Below are 20,924 nucleotides of genomic sequence, written 5' to 3'. Positions count from 1 at the left end.
CATGTTTTTGGCCATCATGTTTGATACATAACACTCAGTGCGGTAGACAAAATGGCGGACGCCGCTTCCTGGTTTCTGCCGATTCGAATGTTTACTAAGATCTAAGAGCCAATCAGAATCGCGCTCGCGCACGCCACCGTACGCTTACCGTAAGCGTACGGTAAGCGTACCGTAAGCGGGCTCAGATATATATATTGATTTAAAGGCTATTTTCTCAGAATCTACTGAACAGATTTACACCAAACCTACAAAAGGCACTTCCTTGACCTAGGGACTACCTCTCTGCCAAATTTCTAATAATTCTGTTCAGCCGTTCGGGCTGTAGCTCGTTCTAAAGGTCCTATGGAAAAATGCATGGGAAAAACGCGTTTTGGGACCCCCCTTTTATCTCAGCCCCCGCTTGACGAATCCCCCCGAGACTTTCAGGGTAGGAGCGGAGCGTAGCGCCCCACCTATTTTGAGAAATTCGCGAGGATTCGTCGACCGGCGCCAAAGTTATTCAAAATAGAATGTTGAGGTTTTCCTATGGAAACGTGGTCCTAACTATAACTACCTACTGGCGACCGCCAGTAGGTAATATATATATATATATATATATATATATATATATATATATATATATATATTATCTAGTCGCCAGTAGATAGTTATAGTTAGGACCGTGTTTCCATAGGAAATCTGCAACATTCTATTTGTAATAACTTTGGCGCCGGTTGACGAATCCTCGCAAAATTTTCAAAATAGGTGGGGCGCTCCGCTCCTACCCTGAAAGTCTCGGGGGGATTCGTCAAGCGGGGGCTGAGAAAAAAGGAGGGGTCCCAAAATGCATTTTCCCCATGCAATTTACCATAGGGACCTTTAGTCCAAGGTACAGCCCGAACGGCTGAACAGAATTACTTGAAATTTGGCAGAGAGGTAGTCCTCAGCTCAGGGATGTGCCTTGTGCATATATGGAGTCAATCTGTTCAGTAGTTCCTGAGAAAATCAAAAGTAAAACCATATATATATGTGGGCGGAGCCTAACCACACATCTCATCCTGAGATCTGATTGGCTGTCAGCACTTCATCCAAGAAGTGTTGGCAGCCATCTTGGGACCAATATACATGATAGCACCTCATTAAAAAGCATTGCAGTTAATAGAAGGTTTTAAGACTTTAGTTACATTATAAATTATTTGTTGATGGTACCATACTCATTTTAGGAATTGTGGTATGTTCTAAGGTGATTTCACCATGTGAAAAAGCCTTCTGCTGGGATATCATGATTGAGAGAAAAATATTTTCTCATGCTTTTGTGTTCTACTGCAGCTTCCCAGAGTGTTCCAAAGAACAACTAGAGCGCTTACAGCCCTATTTATGATAAACGTATGGCACACCTGAAGCCATCTTGCTTGGATTAAAGTGGTAACTCTTAAAACATTTAATTTAAAAAGGAACAAAATGAGGGGGTTCATTTTTCCATAAAAAGTATGATTAGTGCTGCCGAAAGAAAAATTAGGGCACATTTTGAGTGACTTCTCAAATCCTCTTCTATTTCATTAAAAAATTCTGACATGCAGACTGAAACATGCACTTTCAATACCAGCAGCAGTTTTCCCTGGTGAGCAGTAGCTTTACTACAGTGATCTAATGAGCAAAAAGAGTGCTAACATTCTGAATTTATGGCAAATGTGTGACACATCTGAATGCCTTCTTGATGGAATCAAAGTAAAAAACTGAAAGTATTTCCTACTGAGGAGACTGCAGTAAATGAGGAAATTAGGAAACTTCATAACAAATAAGTCTCCCAAGATGGCCACTAGAGACAAAAGAGCCCAAATGTAGCCCAAATATCATCCAGATGTAGCCCAAGTATAGCCCAATGACAGAATGTCCCAGAGTGTTCTTAAAAACAACTAGAGCGCTTACTGTCTTCATTATGACAAAAGTATGGCACACCTGAAGCCATCTTGATTGGAATAAACTGGTAACACTTAAAATAGTTAATTTAAAAAGGAACACAATGAGGGGGTTCATTTTGCCATAGAAATTATGATTAATGCTGAAGAAAGAAAATGAGGGCACATTTTGAGTGACTTCTCAAATCCTCTTCTACTTCATTAAAAAATTCTGACATGCAGACTGAAACATGCACTTTTAATACCAGGAGCAGACTTGCATGGTGAACAGTAGTTTTACTACAGTGATCTAATGAGCAACTAGATTGCTAACATTCCGAATTTATGGCAAATGTGTGACATATCTGAATACCTTCATGATGGAATCAAAGTAAAAACTGAAAGCATTTCCTACTGAGGAGACTGCAGTACATGAGGAAATTAGGAAATTTCATAACAAATAAATCTCCCAAGATGGCCACCGGAGACAAAAGAGCCCAAATGTAGCCCAAAATCACCCAGATGTAGCCCAAATATAGCCCAATGACAGAAGTGTGCAAAACACTTATTATTTTGTGTTTTTGCAGTGTTATATAGTGCAGACTTGTCAGGTATTGGAGTGCTTTACATGAGCATTGGTTACATCACACAAGAACAAATTCATTTTGGTTGTAGACATGGGGAGACTAAGTGATTTGACCAGAATCACAGAATGTCGAGCTGAAGCAGAAACTCCAACCTGGTTCCCCAGTTGCAAAGTCTGCAGTTCTGGAAGTAACACCACATCCTCTCCCCTAAGTGCAACATTTAATCAAGTGGTCAACTGGATAAAAAAACATAAAGTTAACAAATAATTTAAAAGGGTGAACAACCTTTACAACGCAACTTTTACACCGCACTACCATTACAACGAAACTATTACAACGCGAAATCTGTTACAACGCATGCCATTACAACGCATGCCATTACAACGAAATGCACTAGATGGCGTGCTAACATTAGAAATAGTGTAGTTTTACTATCCAAACACCTTCCCTACTGCAACGTGGACTGGAGTTAGAATAGTAAATTATACATTTCTAATGTCAGCACTCCATCTAGTGTACGTCGTTGTAAAAGCATGCGTTGTAAAGGCTGGCGTTGTAACAGATCTTGCGGTGTAAAAAATGCGTTGTAACGGCATGCGGTGTAAAAGCATGCGTTGTAACGTCATACATCCATTTAAAAGTGCTTTGTCGCTATTTGAAAAACTCAGAAAATATGTCCTTATTTTAGTCTTTTAGAGCACTAACCATAATTTTGATGCCAATAAGACCCTCTCATATATGTAATTTCTAAAGGAAATGCTCTAGGTATTACAGTTTTGATTACATCAAGATGACGTCAGGCGTTCCACACTTTTGTAATAAATATAGAATGTTAGCAATCTAGTTGTTCATTAGGATACTGTTGAGAGGCAGAGGCCAGGGGCACGGACTCTGAAAATTGAAGGCAGGTAGGAGGGCGCAAAGGCAACAATTTAACCACACTGAGCAGGCAGGAAGGGCCGTGGCAGCACAACAGACTATGGAGGGCAGTGGAAAGGGGGGCAGGGGCAACAAATCAACAATACAGGACTTGCAAGAGAGGCTGTGGCAATGTAATAGACCATTGTGGGCAGAAGGAAGAGGCAATGGTAGTACAACCATACATGCCAAAAGACCCGATTCAGCCAGGAAACGTCCAATGTTTTTAAGCTCAAATGGGCTTTATTTGATCTGTCTCCTGTCTACAATCTCCTCTTTTTCAATGTAACTCAAAGGCGAAAATCAATACCCCAGTTTTTTTTCAAAATCTCCCTCTTACCAAGTTCAAAATGTTCGCAAGTATGGTACATTGGATCATGGAAGGAAATGGGGTGGAGACATGGACTTGGATAACAGAGGACAGGAGGGACATGGAGAGGTGCACCAAACTGACCCTGCAGGGCAGGCATCAGGGTTTGCAGCAGCACAATACACCACACAGGGCAAACGGGAACGGGAGTGCAGCACAACAATCCATAGAAAGCAAGAGGGAGGGGACAGGACCATGCACATGGACAACAGAGAACAGAGGGGCAAGAGGCAATGGTAGCTAGCTGACCATAATGGACAGACAGGAGAGAAAGCTGCACCATAACAGGCCATAAAGGGCAGGAGGGACGGATCAGGGGCATTACAATGGAACAGACAAGCCAGGAGGGAGGAAGTAGGGGTCTGCACATGTAAACAGAGGGCTGGGGGCAAGGGGGCAGGGGAGGAGCAGCAAGATTGCCATGGAGGTCAGGCAGTATGGGCACTAGAAGCAAGACACACCATGAAGAGCAACAGTGAGATTGTGATGGCATACACACAGACCATGGAGGGAAGGTGGGAGGGGGTCAGGGGCAGCTAACTGACCACACAGGGAAGGTGGGAGGGGCCATGGCAGCACAGAAGACCATGCATGGCAAGCGGGAGGGTTAGTGGCAGCACAATGGCTATGATGGGCAAGAAGGAGGGTGCAGGGGCATGCACAAAGGACGATGGAGGATAGAAGGGAGGGTCAGGACCTGTGCACAGACAAGAAAGTTCAGGGGAAGGGGCCTCACAACAGACCGCACGGGGCAGGCAGGAGGAGCAGTTGCAGCACAACAGACCAGGGAGGGCAGAAGGGAGTGGCAGTACAATGGACCATGTAGGACAGGAGGAAGAGGATAGGGGCATGGAATGTGGACAGGCAGGGTGGAAGTGGCAGGGAAAGGTTACAGTCATCTGACAATGCTAGGCAGGTGGGAGGGGAGTGGCAGCTCAACAGAACACTCATAGTAGATAGGAGTGGCAGGTCCATGGAACATGGTGGGCAAAAAGGATGGAGCATGGGCATGCAAAAAGACATCGGAGGGCAGGGGGAAGGAGAATAGGGGCAGCAAGCTAAGCACAGAGTATAAGCAGGAGGTCAATGATGGGGCATAGAATTGGGCAATGGAGGGCAGGAGGAGTGGACTGGTACATCATACTAAATTGAGGGCAGTGGCAGCACATCAGACCATGCATGGCAGGAGGGAGGAGGCTAGTCCATGGATTCACACAACAGAGGATAGGGTGGAGGGGGATGGGGCAGCAAGCTAACTGTTCATAGAAGGTGGGTATTAGGAACTTTATTGGTTTTAAAACTTGTGTCTGTGCAAACTACTTAAAATATGAACAAGTATGCAGCATAATCTCACTTTTATTCAGGAAGAAGAGGACGTTTGTGACTGTGACTCCGGGCTCACTTGGCAGAAACACCCCCTGACCCTCCACCCCCTATCTCAAAATGTAATGCCCGTGAAAAGGGTAGGTGAACACAGTGTTATATAGAACATAGTCCTGAGAGCACGATTGAAAATGAAAACTAGATATAGTGTATGGTATAAACTGTGCACCAAAAAGTGTGATATAAGATGAACCGGGCATGAAATATAATATGCAATACATTGTGCGCAATGACAGATTCATTGGAGAGCGCGAGATAGCCCAGGCACTAGCGCTTGCTATGAGATATGCACCTTGGAGTGTAATATGCACAGGGCAGTGTTGTGTAACCTAGCTAGTCTCTAAAGTTGTAATATAAAATATGTGCTGGGGAGTGTAACGTTGATATGCACTGTGACAAAGATATGGATCCCGGATTGTAATATGTATGGCATAGCACTGTGCGTTATAACATAGGCATCGAGGAAGGCACGTTAGATGGGGCAATATAACCCGTGCGAAGACAAGTGTGGCATGACATATTCACGGGTGGTGTTACAGTGCACATGGGCTAGAGAGTGTCATAGCATATGCACTAGCTAGTGGAATACAACACAGAGGTGTGTGGCACTCAGCAGGCAATGGTGGGTGTAACACAGCATTGGGCTCTGCCAGGAGCGCGCTGTGACTCTCAAGTGATGTTCGTCCCCTTTCCAGAGAGTAAAATAAAAAGTATTACACATCCGGCAGTGGATGTGTGTTTTATTAACCGTGAGGGGGTTTCTTGCATAGTTTTGATTAAATTTTTGTCGAATCCCCTTTGAATGGCTTGGTGTGCATGTGTACTAAATGTGCCCGTCAAGAGCTACCCATGTTTGTATAAATAAACGACAAGGGTGTCTACCGGGATTAGGCACGGTAGGGCATCAGACATGTCAGAGCTTCACTAGTGGTGTAAATACATTCCACGTGGATTCATTGTATGCATAGTCGCCTTTTAATGAATATCACGCAAATCGTCATGGTGATAGGTACGTACGGTTTGTCCAGCATGTCCTAGGTGTGTTTATAAATATATATTTTTTAAAAATATTAAAAAACAGTGGCCTGCCCTGGGGATTGGGGTCAAAAAAATATAATTAGGAGACAGGCCCTGGGGGATGGGGTCATCAGGGCCAATAAATTAGAATAAAAAGGGGAACCACACAGCCCCCCTTCTTAAAAAATTAAAATAAATAAAAGACTGACATCGTGTCGGAGGCCACGCCCCCTCCTTGCAGCACTCTGCAAACGCGCCCCCTGGCGAGTTGTAAGTTGGGGAATTAATTCCTCTTCAATACTGAGGGTCCCTGAGGGCCAACTAGCCCAACAGGCATCTCCAGTATGCGCCAGGGAGCTGCGCTGCAGACATGTGTTCTGAGGCTAAGCCCCTTTTTACACCTCGCTGCAACGCAGCTCTGTGGCGCTTACTGGAGGTACCTAGTGGTCTAGTTTGACCCTAGGGACCCTTAGGATTCAAGGGGACTTTATCTCTCAACTTAGAACAGCCACAGGGCGCGTTTACACAGTGGTGAAGGTAGGGGACGGGGCCTGAGGTGACGTGTGCAAACACGCACTATGGCACGTTTTTAAATTGGGGATATAATTTCCCTTCAATACTGAGGGCCCCTGGGGGCTAACTAGCCCACCAAGTGCTTCCAGTAAGCGCCCCTGAGCTGCATTGCAGAGAGGTGGTCCAGGCCGTGCCACTTTTTACACCTCTATGCAACGCAGCTCTGTGGCACTTACTGGAGGTACCTAGTGGGCTAGTTGGACCCTAGGGACCCTCAGGATTTAAATGAACTTAATCTCCCAACTAAAAACGGACACAGGGCGTGTTTACACAGTGGTGAAGGGAGGGGACAGGGCCTGAGTTAACGTGTGCAAACACGCACTATGGCACGTTTTTAAATTGGGGATATAATTTCCCTTCAATACTGAAGGCCCCTGGGGGCTAACTAGCCCACCAAGTGCTTCCAGTAAGCGCCCCTGAGCTGCATTGCAGAGAGGTGGTCCAGGCCGTGCCACTTTTTACACCTCTCTGCAACGCAGCTCTGTAGCACTTATTGGAGGTACCTAGTGGGCTAGTTGGACCCTAGGGACCCTCAGGATTCAAATGAACTTAATCTCCCAACTAAAAACGGACACAGGGCGTGTTTACACAGTGGTGAAGGGAGGGGACGGGGCCTGAGTTAACGTGTGCAAAAATGCCCGGTGGCCTGTTTTAAGAGGTAGTTTTAATCCCCCTGCCCTATTATATGCTAGGGGCTTACAGAGGAGGTCATGCTAATCACAGGGGGACCCCAACGCATAATGTTCCCTAGTGTATGTAGGTGTTTTCACTGTATTCTGAGTGTCTTTTAGCATAGCACTGGCTCTAGGACTGGTTAGTCAGACTCAGTTACCACCAGTATCTGTCTGAAAAAGTTGAGGGTATAGGATGATTTTGCAACAAGGCTTCTTTCTGCTCTTCTTTTTGTTCTTTCTGCACGTTATCCTTCTTCCTGCACTTTTCTTCGTCTTTGAGGACTTCTGTTGCTTCTTTCTGCACTTCTTTTTTTTTCTTTCTCTGCATTTTTTCTTCTTTCTTCACATGTCCTATCTCTGTAAGCATAGTTAGAAATTAGCATTTAAAAAACCTTTGAAATTCACAGAAAAAACCATAGGTTTCAGGCACGTTATAGTTAGGAATTAGCATTTAAAAAACCTCAGAAATTCACTGAAAAAACCATAGGTTTCAGGGGTGTTATAGTTAGCTGGACTTTTCACTTGTACAAAACCATTGAAATTCCCCCGTTATAGTTAGTTCAGCTAACTTTAACTCGCGCGCCCGCAATGCACTGCTGATGACGTCACATATTACATCACTCATGACATGGTCAGTGACATCAATCATGACATCCCTGATGACATTTCAAATGACATCACTGATGACATCATCCTTGTGATAGAGTGGCAGACCTCCTCTCACCCTAATATAACCTTTGATACACACATTCAAAAATAGAATCTAAAATTTTCAAAAGAATGGACATACCAATACCAGTTACAACAACCTCTTCAGTAATTCTAAGATCCACATACACATCCACTCATTCACCAACAGTCCTATACAAGTCACTCATACATATACTCACTCATCATATGTACTCATACACCTATAAAATCTGTTACACAATGCCACTCATCCATAGAGTTACTCACACACATAGTCACTCATGCTAATAAAGAATCAAACATACATTTACTTGTATATACAGTTATACACACACCACCACACTTACTTCTACGGAAACTTACACATGCTTAGTCTTTTAAACAATCACTTATAGAAATACATACTTATTCATACAGGAACTCTTTCAATCTCTCACTCTCACATATACTCACTTATATAACCAATAGTCACATATACTAGTTTAAAACATGTAGTTACTCATAAAGACACTATTGAGACAGTCATTCACTCACTAACACACCCATACACACACTCATCCACCCATACAGTCCTGCACACATGCTGTCTTCAACACATACAAACAGTGAGTCACTCATTCATGCACCTATCCACTACGTAATACCCCCCACCGAACCATGCAGACACTCAGACTGATACTCAAAAAACCAACTAATAACCTATATAGACACCCATGTAGCTACTCACCAACCCATGCAGCCACTTATACATAAAGTGAGAGACTGATACAGATATTTACATATTTAAACATTACTCACTTAGCCATATATTCACTATGATACACTTAATCAGTCAGTTACACAATCAATTTTTCAAAAACAAATCATCCATTTAGACACTTATATACCCATTTATTCTTACATCGACCTTGAGATATACATATATAAAACATATTTAATTTTCAGAAAAACACACATTCACTGGATGATGTCATCAGTGATGTCATCAGTGATGTCATTTGAGATGTCATCAGTGATGTCATGAGTGATGTCACTGACCATGTCATGAGTGATGTAATATGTGACGTCATCAGCAGTGCATTGCGGGCGCGCGAGTTACAGTTAGCTGAACTAACTATAACGGGGGAATTTCAATGGTTTTGTACAAGTGAAAAGTCCAGCTAACTACAACACCCCTGAAACCTATGGTTTTTTCAGTGAATTTATATATATACATACATACATATATATTCACAAAACTTAGTCTCTAGGACTAAAGAAGAACGCACTCACTCATATGTTTTATAAAGACCTACAGCGGCTTTATTTTCTTGCCAGACCAAACGCGTTTCACCTCTTCCAAAGGCTGGATCACGGGATGAGATCACCTGACAAGCTTGTTTCTTTTATATTTAGCACGCATCCGCTTCCTGTCATTTTCTCAAGTGCATTGTGGTTAGTGAAGTTTAGTGGTATATTTAAATTGAGATACATTTTGTGCTACGTGTCAAGTGAGATTAAAAACAATTTCCACGCATGTAAATCTTTTAGCACAGTTATGATTCTTATGATTTTGGCACTTTAGTGTGCGTATTTTCATTGTCATACATGGTTGATTGCCCATTGATTACAGAACACTGCAAAAAATGAGTGGAGAGAGAAGGTCATATTATGGCTTTTGATCATTTGGAATGGCACCAGAGAAGACTTTACAACATGCTTTGAGAGATTGAATAACTCTCCAGCCAAATTGAAGTTTACATATGATATAAGCTCGGAGAGGCTCATATTTTTGGACACAGAGATATATATTGAGGATAAAAAATTGACTTGTGAAGAAGAGCGTCTGCTCAAAACGTGTCACCAATAACAAAATCACTTGAAACACGATCCCTGGTTGGCAAGTCTTTTTCTGTGTGCAAAACCGCCGTGGAATTTCTGAACATTTCAAGCTGGGTCCCGACACCCGGAACTCGCACCAACTCCGATAGGAGTGGAACTGGACAAGTCGGGAAAATTTATTTCCTATATAGGTAGTTATAGTTAGGACCAAGTTTCCATAGAAAGAACATTTTTTGTTTTGCTTATAACTTTGGTGTCGTTTGATGAATCTTCATGAAATTTTCCAAACTACTTCTTTGTTCAGATCAGCTCCTATGTTGAACGCTTGGGGGTGATTCATCAAGGGGGGGCCGAGAAAAAAGGGGGGTCCCAAAATGTGTTTTCTCCATGCAATTTCCACAGGAAAGTTTAGACAAGGCTACAGATCGAACGGGTGAACGGAATTACCCCAAATTTGGTAGGGAAAAGGGTCTTGGTCTAGAAAGCACGCTTTTGTTTATTTGGTGTGAATCCGTTCAGTAGTTTTGGCGAAATTTAGAAATTTACAGATGTCGATATTTGGGAATTCTGCCATCTGATTGGGTGAGGCGTTACAAGCACAAGCTTGCTTTTATTGGCTGCGAACGGTTGCAACTAGGAAGTGTTGGCAGCCATTTTGTGATTCCGTTGAAGCGAGTAAGGGGAAAAAAGGGTGAAAAAAGTAGCAAAGAGGAGGGTAGGAGAGCTGTGAGCTCTGTGGGGTGGGTAGGGTGTGCTATACACGGAGCGTGAAGCGAAGTATTCACCCTTACCGATGTGAAAGTGCTGTTTTGCCCAGAGTGAGTTGGTGCTGAGGTGAGGTGCCGGTACACTCTGGGATGAAACCGTGAGCTGATTGCTGTAAACTGATGTGCTCTGGGCACTGTAGCATACTGGCCGCTGTAGCATAGCTGTGCAAGTGGTGTTAGAATGCGTTTAGAATGTAGCAGGAGTGGGAAGCAAACTACTCACCCCTAATGGTCTGAAGACTTGAATAGAGTGTTTTAGCAAGCAGGAATAAAGAAATAATCGTGAAGAATATAATGCAGAATGTTGCAATGCCACAGAAGGCAAATGGTGAAATCAGGTGTGTTTAAGAAAGTGTCTGTTTGTAATAAAGCGATGGAGTCAGCAAGTTATATAAAAACTGTCTTTATTTAAGTGGCATAAATGGATCCACTGGTGCAAGAGCTAAGGCATCCAGCTGAGGCAAACTCCAACCGCTTCTGCTGTATTCAAACCTAAGCTCCTGCATCAGTCAATTCCACAATCCACATTACTTGTTACAGTTCCATGTGACATAAACAATACATATTAGACATGAATGACTGTAAATTGTATAATGAAAATAAAGGTAGGATACTATTACCACACTGTGCCAATCAGTTCCTAAACAATGCCGTGTTTTTGGATCTTGATTGCCAGCTCGTGAGCAGAGGCTGATGATGAGCTAATTTGTGTGAAAGGGCTTCGTGGATAACAGGCAGGCAGAGAGACGTCTGCACAAAGAATAGACATGGTTGCAAAATGGATGTCGGGTTTAGGCTAATTTAGCAAGTAAATAGCGTATTTGCATAGGCCATAGATCACCCATGTCTGGTTAGGCTGGAGACGTAAGGGGCAATAATGAAAACAGAGTTCAAATGCGTAAGCATACTTAGAAAGCTATTATATGAAAATAGTTCAATTGAAGTGTATTAAAAAAATGTATAGGAAAAAGTCAAAAAAGTTGGAAAAAATAAATCCAAGAATACAATTAATTTCTTACAAGTCTTGGAGATTGCAGTTCGGAAGTTCTTCAGTGGCTTGAGATGCGTAATGTTCCAAGAGGCGATTGTTGCCATTGTGTTAGAAAAGCAAAGCGATCTAATTCATATCCTCGAAGGGACAGTAAAGTTCCTTGAATGTTGGAGCAGCAATTTGAATTGGCAGGCAATCTGCGATGTTATCAAAGGTCGCACGTTGCAGGAGATCTTTTGCGGCTGCGCATAAATCCTATTCCGCCAGGATACCTTTTTGCGTTGTATCCTCCACTGCCCAAACAATCAAGTTCATGGTTTTCAAGATATTCCATTACCTGCTGGATATCGGGAGCGATTGTAGGGATGTTGGCAATAGATCCATTCGCCAGTCGAATGGGCAAGTTTTGCAATAAAAAAATGGTTGCACGCAGATTGCATATGTGTAAATAAATTTCATGTTGTAGCTGGCTCTGATAATAGATAGAGGCAGGCAGCCGAAAAGTTGTTCCATTTGTTCACGGTATTGATGTAGCTTCTGGTAAAGGCGTAATCTGTCGGACATGCTTGTTACCACAGGGAGCGCAGCCGATTTTAACAAGCAAAAATAGTAGTAGTATGGCTGCAAACAGAGCGAGAATTATGGGCACTGTTCCTGTTATTCCAGAGATTATCAAATGAATGAAGACTGGTATCATACCAAAACCTGCTTGAAAGCCTGTGACAAGGCCGGAGGAGACAGTGTTAAAAAAGTGTGCCAGAGCTCAAATGTCAGATGTGTTGAAAATTGTGTAACAATTGACAAAGTGTAATGGGAGGCTCTTATTTAAAAGGGACTGTATTGTACTTGAATTTCATGCTATCCGCAGTCGATAAATTACTTTTGCAGAAGTGAGGGACACTTCTGCTTGAAACAAAAGTGGTTTCAGTTTGCTCAGTTTAATAAAATCTGTTTTCAAAGTAGGTATTGAAGCCCAAGTTGAACTGTGGGAGTTACTTTGTGTGGGTGGGAATAGACATTGCCACAGGAAGTTACTAGGTTTGAAACAGTGAGGACATACGGTATGCCAGCTCACATTCTGTAGGAGTCCATGCTATTAAGAACCAGATAACTGCCGTTGTGTGTATGTTAGTCTGATTGTGGGAGTTAGCGTGCTTTTAAGAAAGCACGCAAGATTGTGGGCTGTAAGCTTAGAAGCGTTGTCCATTTGTACATTCTTTCATAGTAATGAATGACTGCCATTGTGGTCGCACTTTTCACCTGTGAGAAAAACGCTGTATCCTCTTTATGACAGAGATATGTAAATGGGAGAAACCACTGCTTGTAAATAAACACGCTACCTTATATAATCACATACAACATGACAAACAACATGTACACCTAGCAGACACGATGTACTGTGGGAACTGTGGCTGACCATGTAAAGAAACCAAACATGCCATAGTACCTCTGCCACACAATGCAGAATGCGGGGAGAGATGGGAGCAAAGTATGTGCGAAGGTGGCAAGTGATTCTCGATTATAAAAGTATACAATACAAAGTGTTGGGGCGATGTGCCGGACATACTTGAGTATGCAGACCACAGACATGGGCATGTGAAGAAAAACTGATGGTCTATTTAGTGAAGTGGACAGTGGACGCAACCACGATAGTACAGTCAGTAGGGAAGATTACAAAAACATAGCATGTACGTGCCCCCTCCCCCCCAAAATCTTTAGCGTAGTGGGCTGGCTCGGTGTAGGGGTATGTATAAAAGGCATGTTTCTCTTGGTGTGGATCTCTTCCGGAATGGCGAACATGTCTGCCAGGTCTGCGCAGCTTACACAGCCACGAGGCTGACGCCGTGAGCGAAGGTGGCTGCGTGAATAATGCTTTCAGCCTGCTGGTACCCAGAAACTGTCATGGCCGATGAAACGTTCTTATGCCCCACAGTTCACCTTTTGACACCGCCGTATGTGAAATAGGGCCCACCACATGCCGGCGGAAGCTTTTGGGCCGAGGTCTGCGAGCTCGGAAGGCTCCTGAGATCAACGCTGGCTACCGCAACATGGGCACACAGCACGGTGTCTTGATCCCACAATGGACGATGTTAGAACTGCATCTGACAGTGGAGATGAAGGTACTCCCTTCGACCAGGTGCAACCAACTCTAGGTCCCAACAGTGGAACGATGTCTTAATCCCACAATGCACGATGTCTGATATTACCTGCTGCTTGGTTTTCACAGAACTCCCTCCGTTGAGATTCATCATACTCTGTGCTTCCGTAGCTAATTGCTGCACATGATCATTGGTTTTTGCTGACTGCAGTCTCAGGAGTACACCATGGTACAGCAGGTCTGAACAGTGAAACGGGGTCTTGATCCCACAATGTACGATGTTAGAACTGCATCTGAGAGTGGAGATGAAGGTACTCCCTTCGACCAGGTGCAACCAACTCTAGGTACCAACAGTGGAACGTTGTCTTGATCCCAGAATGGACGATGTCCGATATTACCTGCTGCTTGGTTTTCACACAACTCCTTCCGTTGAGGTGCATCACACTCTTGGCTTCCGTAGCAAACTGCTGCACATGATTATTGGGCTTGGCTGACTGCAGTCGGTGAAGTACACCGCGGTACAGCAGGTCCAAACAGTGAAACGGGGTCTTGTTTCTGTGATTGAGGATGTCAGAAGTTAAAGTCTGTGATGATTTGTGTGTACCCCCTCCCATCAGGTGCAACCAACTCCATGCTTTCGAATCCAACAGCACATGGCTGTGAGGTGTTAATGACCACTGCCTCTGGCCTACACTATGGTCAGCAGGGCTCACAATTCAGATCAAGTGGTGATTGTTTAATTACAGAATCCAGTAGGAAACTAACTACAACTTCTATTGAAATATACACAATATCCTTTTAGCATACTTGCTTGAAGAACTTTTTTTAGATGAGTTATAGGTTCAGTACAATGACCAAATTCTTCTTGGTAGTGGAAAAGAACACCGAATAACAGTCTACACTGTGGACAGCAGAGATCGCAATTCGAATTGCTTTGATTTATTTATTGCAGAGTTTTTTGTAATTTATGATGTATTTTGTAAAGAGGAGGTGAGAAAAAGTATTCATGGATGACTGTGCTGACTACTGCCTTCAATTTACACTGCAGACAGAAGTGTTCACAATTCAGATTGAGTCGCTATTGTAGATGACGCAGTCCTGTAGGCGAAAGACATTGCTCCAGTGCGCTCTGTCTGCACCACGCATACGCATCATCGCAGGGTCCGCACACGGTTTTTGTTGCTTCGCGTATCACAAACTGGGCAGCTCAAGTGAGCGCCACATGGCTGTGGGCCCTTGCTGACCGCTCTCTGGCCTACACTGCAGACAGCAGTGTTTACAATTCAGATCGAGTCGCTATCGCAGATGATGCAGTCCTTAGGCAACAGACATTGTTCCTAGTACGGCCAGCCGGCAGCATGCATCATCGCTGGCTGTGCACATGCTGAATGCTTTTGATATGACTGTCTGAGTGCACTAGAACTGATGGACCCTTTATGATGCAATTTTTTTGTGTATTATTTCAGATCTACTGCCTGTATCTCAGTATACCACAAGTTATGGTTCTTTTACGATAGAATCTATTGTGTATTATTTCACATCTACTGTCCCTACCTTACTGCAGCACACACTATTGACCCTTTTATTATTGAATCTCTGTGTGTGATCCAATGATTACTGTTGTCGTTGATGCTAGCAGCAACGATTCCCTGAGGGCTAGTTTACACTCAACCCACACGCATCTAGCACAGACGTCACTGGATATGTGACCCTGGTAATAAAGAGGAGTGGAGCGCACGTGCCCGTACTCACATCCACTATCTATCTGTGTCCGTGTGTTCATTATCTATGCATGATACTGCCCCTGGGCCATACCACATTACCTTGTGCTGTGGACAGCGTATGCAAGCATGTTACCCTTGGCAGAGGGGAAAACTTTGGGTATGTAACTTTTAGGTGCATGGCTATCACAGGTGGAAGGCTACTTTACAGAACATGAATATTTATGAAGATGTTGGTTGCATGTTGTGTGTAGGGTCAGATATGTGTACATAATAATAATCCACATAGTAAAAAGTTTTCAAAAAAGCTCTCTAAGCAGAAGAGGAGTCTCTCATCAAACGCTGTAGAGGGAATGACTAAAATGGATGGGGTCCTCCAACTGTTAAAATGGGAAATGTTATGAACCAATCAAACGCTTTTTTTAAGGTCACATGGCAATCGCGCACCAAGCGTGTAAGGAAGCCGCACCCGACACAATTTTGAGAAAATATATTGACAATAATTTTATTACAGTTAGAAATATATAAATGTTTAAAATATTTTAGATTATCGCTTGTTCTCATATACACTTTAAACTTACTTAGATATAGTTTAGAGACAAAAAAAAATGAAGGAATGTCGTACACGGCGCGACACCATACGTCTATGATGTAACACAGGGCCTGGCAGTGTGCACTCGTTGCATACGCAATGCGCAGCGTGCGCAACCCCATACGTACATGACGTAACGTGCGACTTGGTACTGCATACCCGTCTCATACCAAACTAGCAGCAGGCGCGACCACATACGTATATGATGTTACGCGGGACACGGTGCCACAAACTTGTCAGATACGAAATTTACAAGTTTAGCAATATGGTGATAGGATTCGCATGCTGATGGAGCTTAGTACACTACCGGTATGGGAGTCCAGTTTTCTCAACAAAAAAAAAAAGATATACTTACTTTTTTTTCAAAATATAAAACATTACATAATTTGTACAATTAATTTAAAAAAAGGATAACATAGTTCCAAAATATTTTTAAAAAAATGAAAAAATATAGGTTTTATAGATATGAAATTAACATTTAAAAAACCTTCAAAATTCACTGAAACAATCGTAGGTTTTACAGACGTTATAGTTAGGAATTAACATTTAAAAAACCTTTGAAATTCACAAAAAAACCATAGGTTTCAGGGACATTATAGTTAGTTGGACATTTGACTCATAAAACCAGAGAAATTCGCCCGTTATAGTTAGTTGAGCTAACTATAATTCGCGTGCCCACAATGTACTGGTGATGACGTCACATATTACATCACTCATGACATTGTCAGTGACATCACTGATGACATCACTGATGACATCATCCACGTGATAATCTGATGCACATACTGATGGCCTAATATAAACTTTGATACACGCACTCTAAAATACAGACTACTATTTTTGAAACCATACACACAACAATGCCAGATACTACATACCACCCACTATTTCCTAGGTCTACACTCACATCCAGTCACTTATACATGCAGTTACTCATCAATACAGTACTATAAGATGCACTCATACACCTATACATACAGTCACACTCCGCCACTCAATCACATACCCATTTACTCATGTATACAGTTATACACACCAACTGTGTTATTTATACACACACCACATCACTTATTTATGCAGATACTAACATATACTTACTGTCTTATACAATCACTGATACAAACAGACACTCATTTATATACCCACTCTTCAAGTAACTTACTCTCACGTATAGTCATTTATATACTCCAACACTCACATATACTGCCTTAAAACATATGTAGTTACTCACACACATACCACTGAAACATTCATTCACTCACCAACACACCCATACACACACTTACTCACCCATACAGCCCTTCCCAGATGCACTTTTGAATCAATACAACCAGTGAATCACCCACTCAGACATCTATGCACAGAGTCGCACCCCCCCACCCACCCCCACAGACACACAGGCACTAATACAAATACTCAGACAACAAATCAATAACCCAGATAGACATTCATGTAGCTACTCACCAACCCATGCAGCAGCCTATACACCAACTGAGAGAGTAATAAAGAGTTTCACACAGTTTAGTCGACAATCCATGCATTCAGTAAGACACGTTCAATCACTCACTTATACAGTCAGTCACGCACCTATTAAATAATCCTTTCAGGCACTTGTAAATCCATTCATTCTTCAATACACCTTGGCATAGATATATATGAAAAATATTTAAACTTTACAGAAACACACATTCACTGGATGATGTCATCAGTGATGTCATTTGAGATGTCATCAGTGATGTCATCAGTGATGTCACTGACCATGTCATGAGTGATGTAATATGTGACGTCATCACCAGTGCATTGTGGACGTGTGAGTTATAGTTAGCTCAACTAACTATAACGGGCGGATTTCTCAGGATTTATGTGAGTCAAATGTCCAACTAACTATAACGTCCCTGAAACCTATGGTTTTTTAGTGAATTTCAATGGTTTTTTAAATGCTAATTCCTAACAATAATGTCTGTAAAACCTATGGCTTTTTCAGTGAATTTATATATATATAGGACTCAAATGGCACAGCGCAAGATCTATATACAAAAAAACATTAATGGCATTAGGCCTTTATTTGGCAACTTTAAATGCACATCTTGCAAAGCATGTGACTGCTCTTGAACCTGCCAGTTTGGCCTTCAGTGGTTCCAATCTTAGTCCGAAATCTTTCATTAATTATAAAAAAAACAGCAATATCACATGCTTATTGATTTGTCCTTGTCAGTTAGGATATGTAGGTGAAACTTCCCAGACACTAGCCACTCGGTTAATGGAGCATCGTTCCTCTCTCCGGCTAAAAAAACTTGTAGCACCTCTTGTAAATTACTATTTGGAGCTACATCACAAACCAGAGGAGAACCATTTGGTAATATTAGAGAGGATAGAAACTAAATCAGTGTACATATAGCATGAAAATCCGCAAACGTAGGGAAGTATTTAGGATTTTCATCCTAGACAAATATTCCAAAGGACTAAATAGTTACATTCCTTCGGACCAAGCTATATGCTACAGTACATAATTGAGCTCCAAACAACATATATTTTGGCTGATTTCTAATTCGTATATGAACACTCTCATGAATCTGCTTGCGATATCACTGTTTTCAAGTGAAAGGGGCATTTTCAGCATTTTTCAGTACTTACACTCTTTTCTGCTCATGGTATGGCGTGGCCCATTTTAAAATCTGTAGCACTTGTAGCTTCCTCGAGATTCATACCTATCTTTGTTGACCTAGGGCATTTAGTTTTATGATTAGTCACTGATCAAGCCAAAATCTATAGCTACATACATACAGAGTACACTGTTACTTGTGGACTGTATCCTGGGTCCTGCTATATACAGGCTTCTGATGATGGAAGTTTGTTGTCCATCTTTTCATCTGTGGCACTTGTAATTTGTTTGAGAGTATATGTCTGTTCTTATACTTTTTACAATTTCAGAATTATGATACTGCATTCTTACAAATATATTTGGCAGTGCAGCCTCACAGATCAGTTCTATTTAGCTGACACCAGCTTGTACTGCTTTGCTATACAATTTAAAACATTGCACAGTGCATAACGTTCTTTCTCTATCTATTGTGCATATCACACATTGTGTCCTTGCTTCCGCCAGCTTTATGAATTACTTTTCCAACATGGCCGCTGCTTGAGGACACATAGAAGAGACTCTTTATCTAAGCGCTGTATAGTTGCATTCACAGGCCAGGCCACTTCCAGGTTTTGGATTCTTTTTAACCACTTAGCTGCCAGGCCTTTCCTGTGCCACTCCCTTTTTTGACTATTTGGTGTAGTTCGCTCTTAGGCCCCCATAACTTTTTGTCCTCGTAAGGTATCCACGCAAAATTTGCATACTTTTCTTCCAACATCCTATGGATTCTAAAGGTACCAGCGGTTTGTGAATTCTGCTGGAGGGGACTGAGAAATGAGACAAAATACAGCTAAATTTGTTCTTTTGGGGGGAAAACTGGGATAAAAGTGTTTCAGAAGAAAGCATCTAGTTTCTTTCCTGCAAATGGTATCAACAAAGAGTTTGTGGTTCTAGAATGAATGAATGAATTTAGACTTATAAAAGCACGAACTTACCCAAGAGTGTCAAGGCGCTGGATGCAAAACATCAGGGGACGGGAGAAAAAGGATCACGCTCATACTGAAGGACCATGAAAGAGCCGCGAAAGGACCACGAAAGAGTCTTTAAGGCCTTACAAAATAAAGGTAGCGAGGCCTCACTAGAGATGTTCAATGAAAGAGAGTTCCTCAATTTGGGCTGCATGGTGGAAAAGGCTCTGCCACCCCATTTAGTCTTCTTAAACCTGGGAACAATAAGAAGGTTTTTGTCCGAGGACCGAAGAGATCTGGAGGGAGCATAATGACAAACGATCAACTTAATGCCCTCAGGACCAGAGTGATAAAAGGCTTCATGAGTCAAGCATAGAATCTTAAAAATGATCCTATCATTCATCGGGAGCCAGTGCAGAAGCTTAATCAAGGCTGTAACTGAGTGAAATCTAGGAAGGTTCAAGACCAGCCTGGCTGCCGCCTTCTGCACCATCTGCAACCGATGAATAAAACTTTTATTAATGCCCAAATAAAGGGCATTACAATAATCAAGTCTTGACGTTGCCAAGGCCACAACAGCCTGCTTACGTGCTTCAAAAGAAAGATAGTGAGAGATCATTCTAAGAATCCTGATGATACCAAAGCAGGTGGAAATGATCCTGTTTACCTGCAGCCTCAGAGAGAGAGCATTGTCCATGATCACCCCTAGGTTCTTCCCATGAGAAACTGGACACGGACAGACCCCCAGCGTGGCCGGCCACCAATCACTAGACCAGATTTCCTGATCCCTTCCAAAGATCAAGACCTCGGTCTTCTCTCCATTCAGCTTCAGGATATTTTCCACCATCCAGAGGGAAACTGCCTCCATGATGCTCCTAAAATTTAGGGCCGAATCTTTTACAGTATGTGTATTGGAAACCATTATTTGGGTGTCACCCGCATAGGACAACACCTCCAGCCAAAAAGATCTTACCACCTTTGCAAGTGGGGCCAAATAGATATTAAAAAGTGTAGGGCTCAAAGAAGAGCCCTGGGGGACACCACACTGCAGAGATTTAGGGGCTGAAAAATACTGGCCTAACTTCACCCTCTGTTCACGTTCCCCAAGGAAGGAGGCAAGAGACTCAGAGCTGTACCCCCAACACCCATCTTTCAAAGGGGAGCCACCAGCCTATGCGGAGATAAGGTGTCAAAGGCTGTGGTGAGATCCAAGAGCACCAAAAGAGTAGTACGGCCAGAATCGACCTGAGTCCGGATATTATTAAAGACTGCCGTCAGGTCTGTCTCCGTACTATG

Source organism: Triturus cristatus, chromosome 4_1 (genome assembly GCF_964204655.1).
Source record: "Triturus cristatus chromosome 4_1, aTriCri1.1, whole genome shotgun sequence".
NCBI lineage: Eukaryota > Metazoa > Chordata > Amphibia > Caudata > Salamandridae > Triturus > Triturus cristatus.
The sequence above is the reverse complement of the archived record's forward strand: the minus strand, read 5'-3'. Positions refer to the sequence as shown.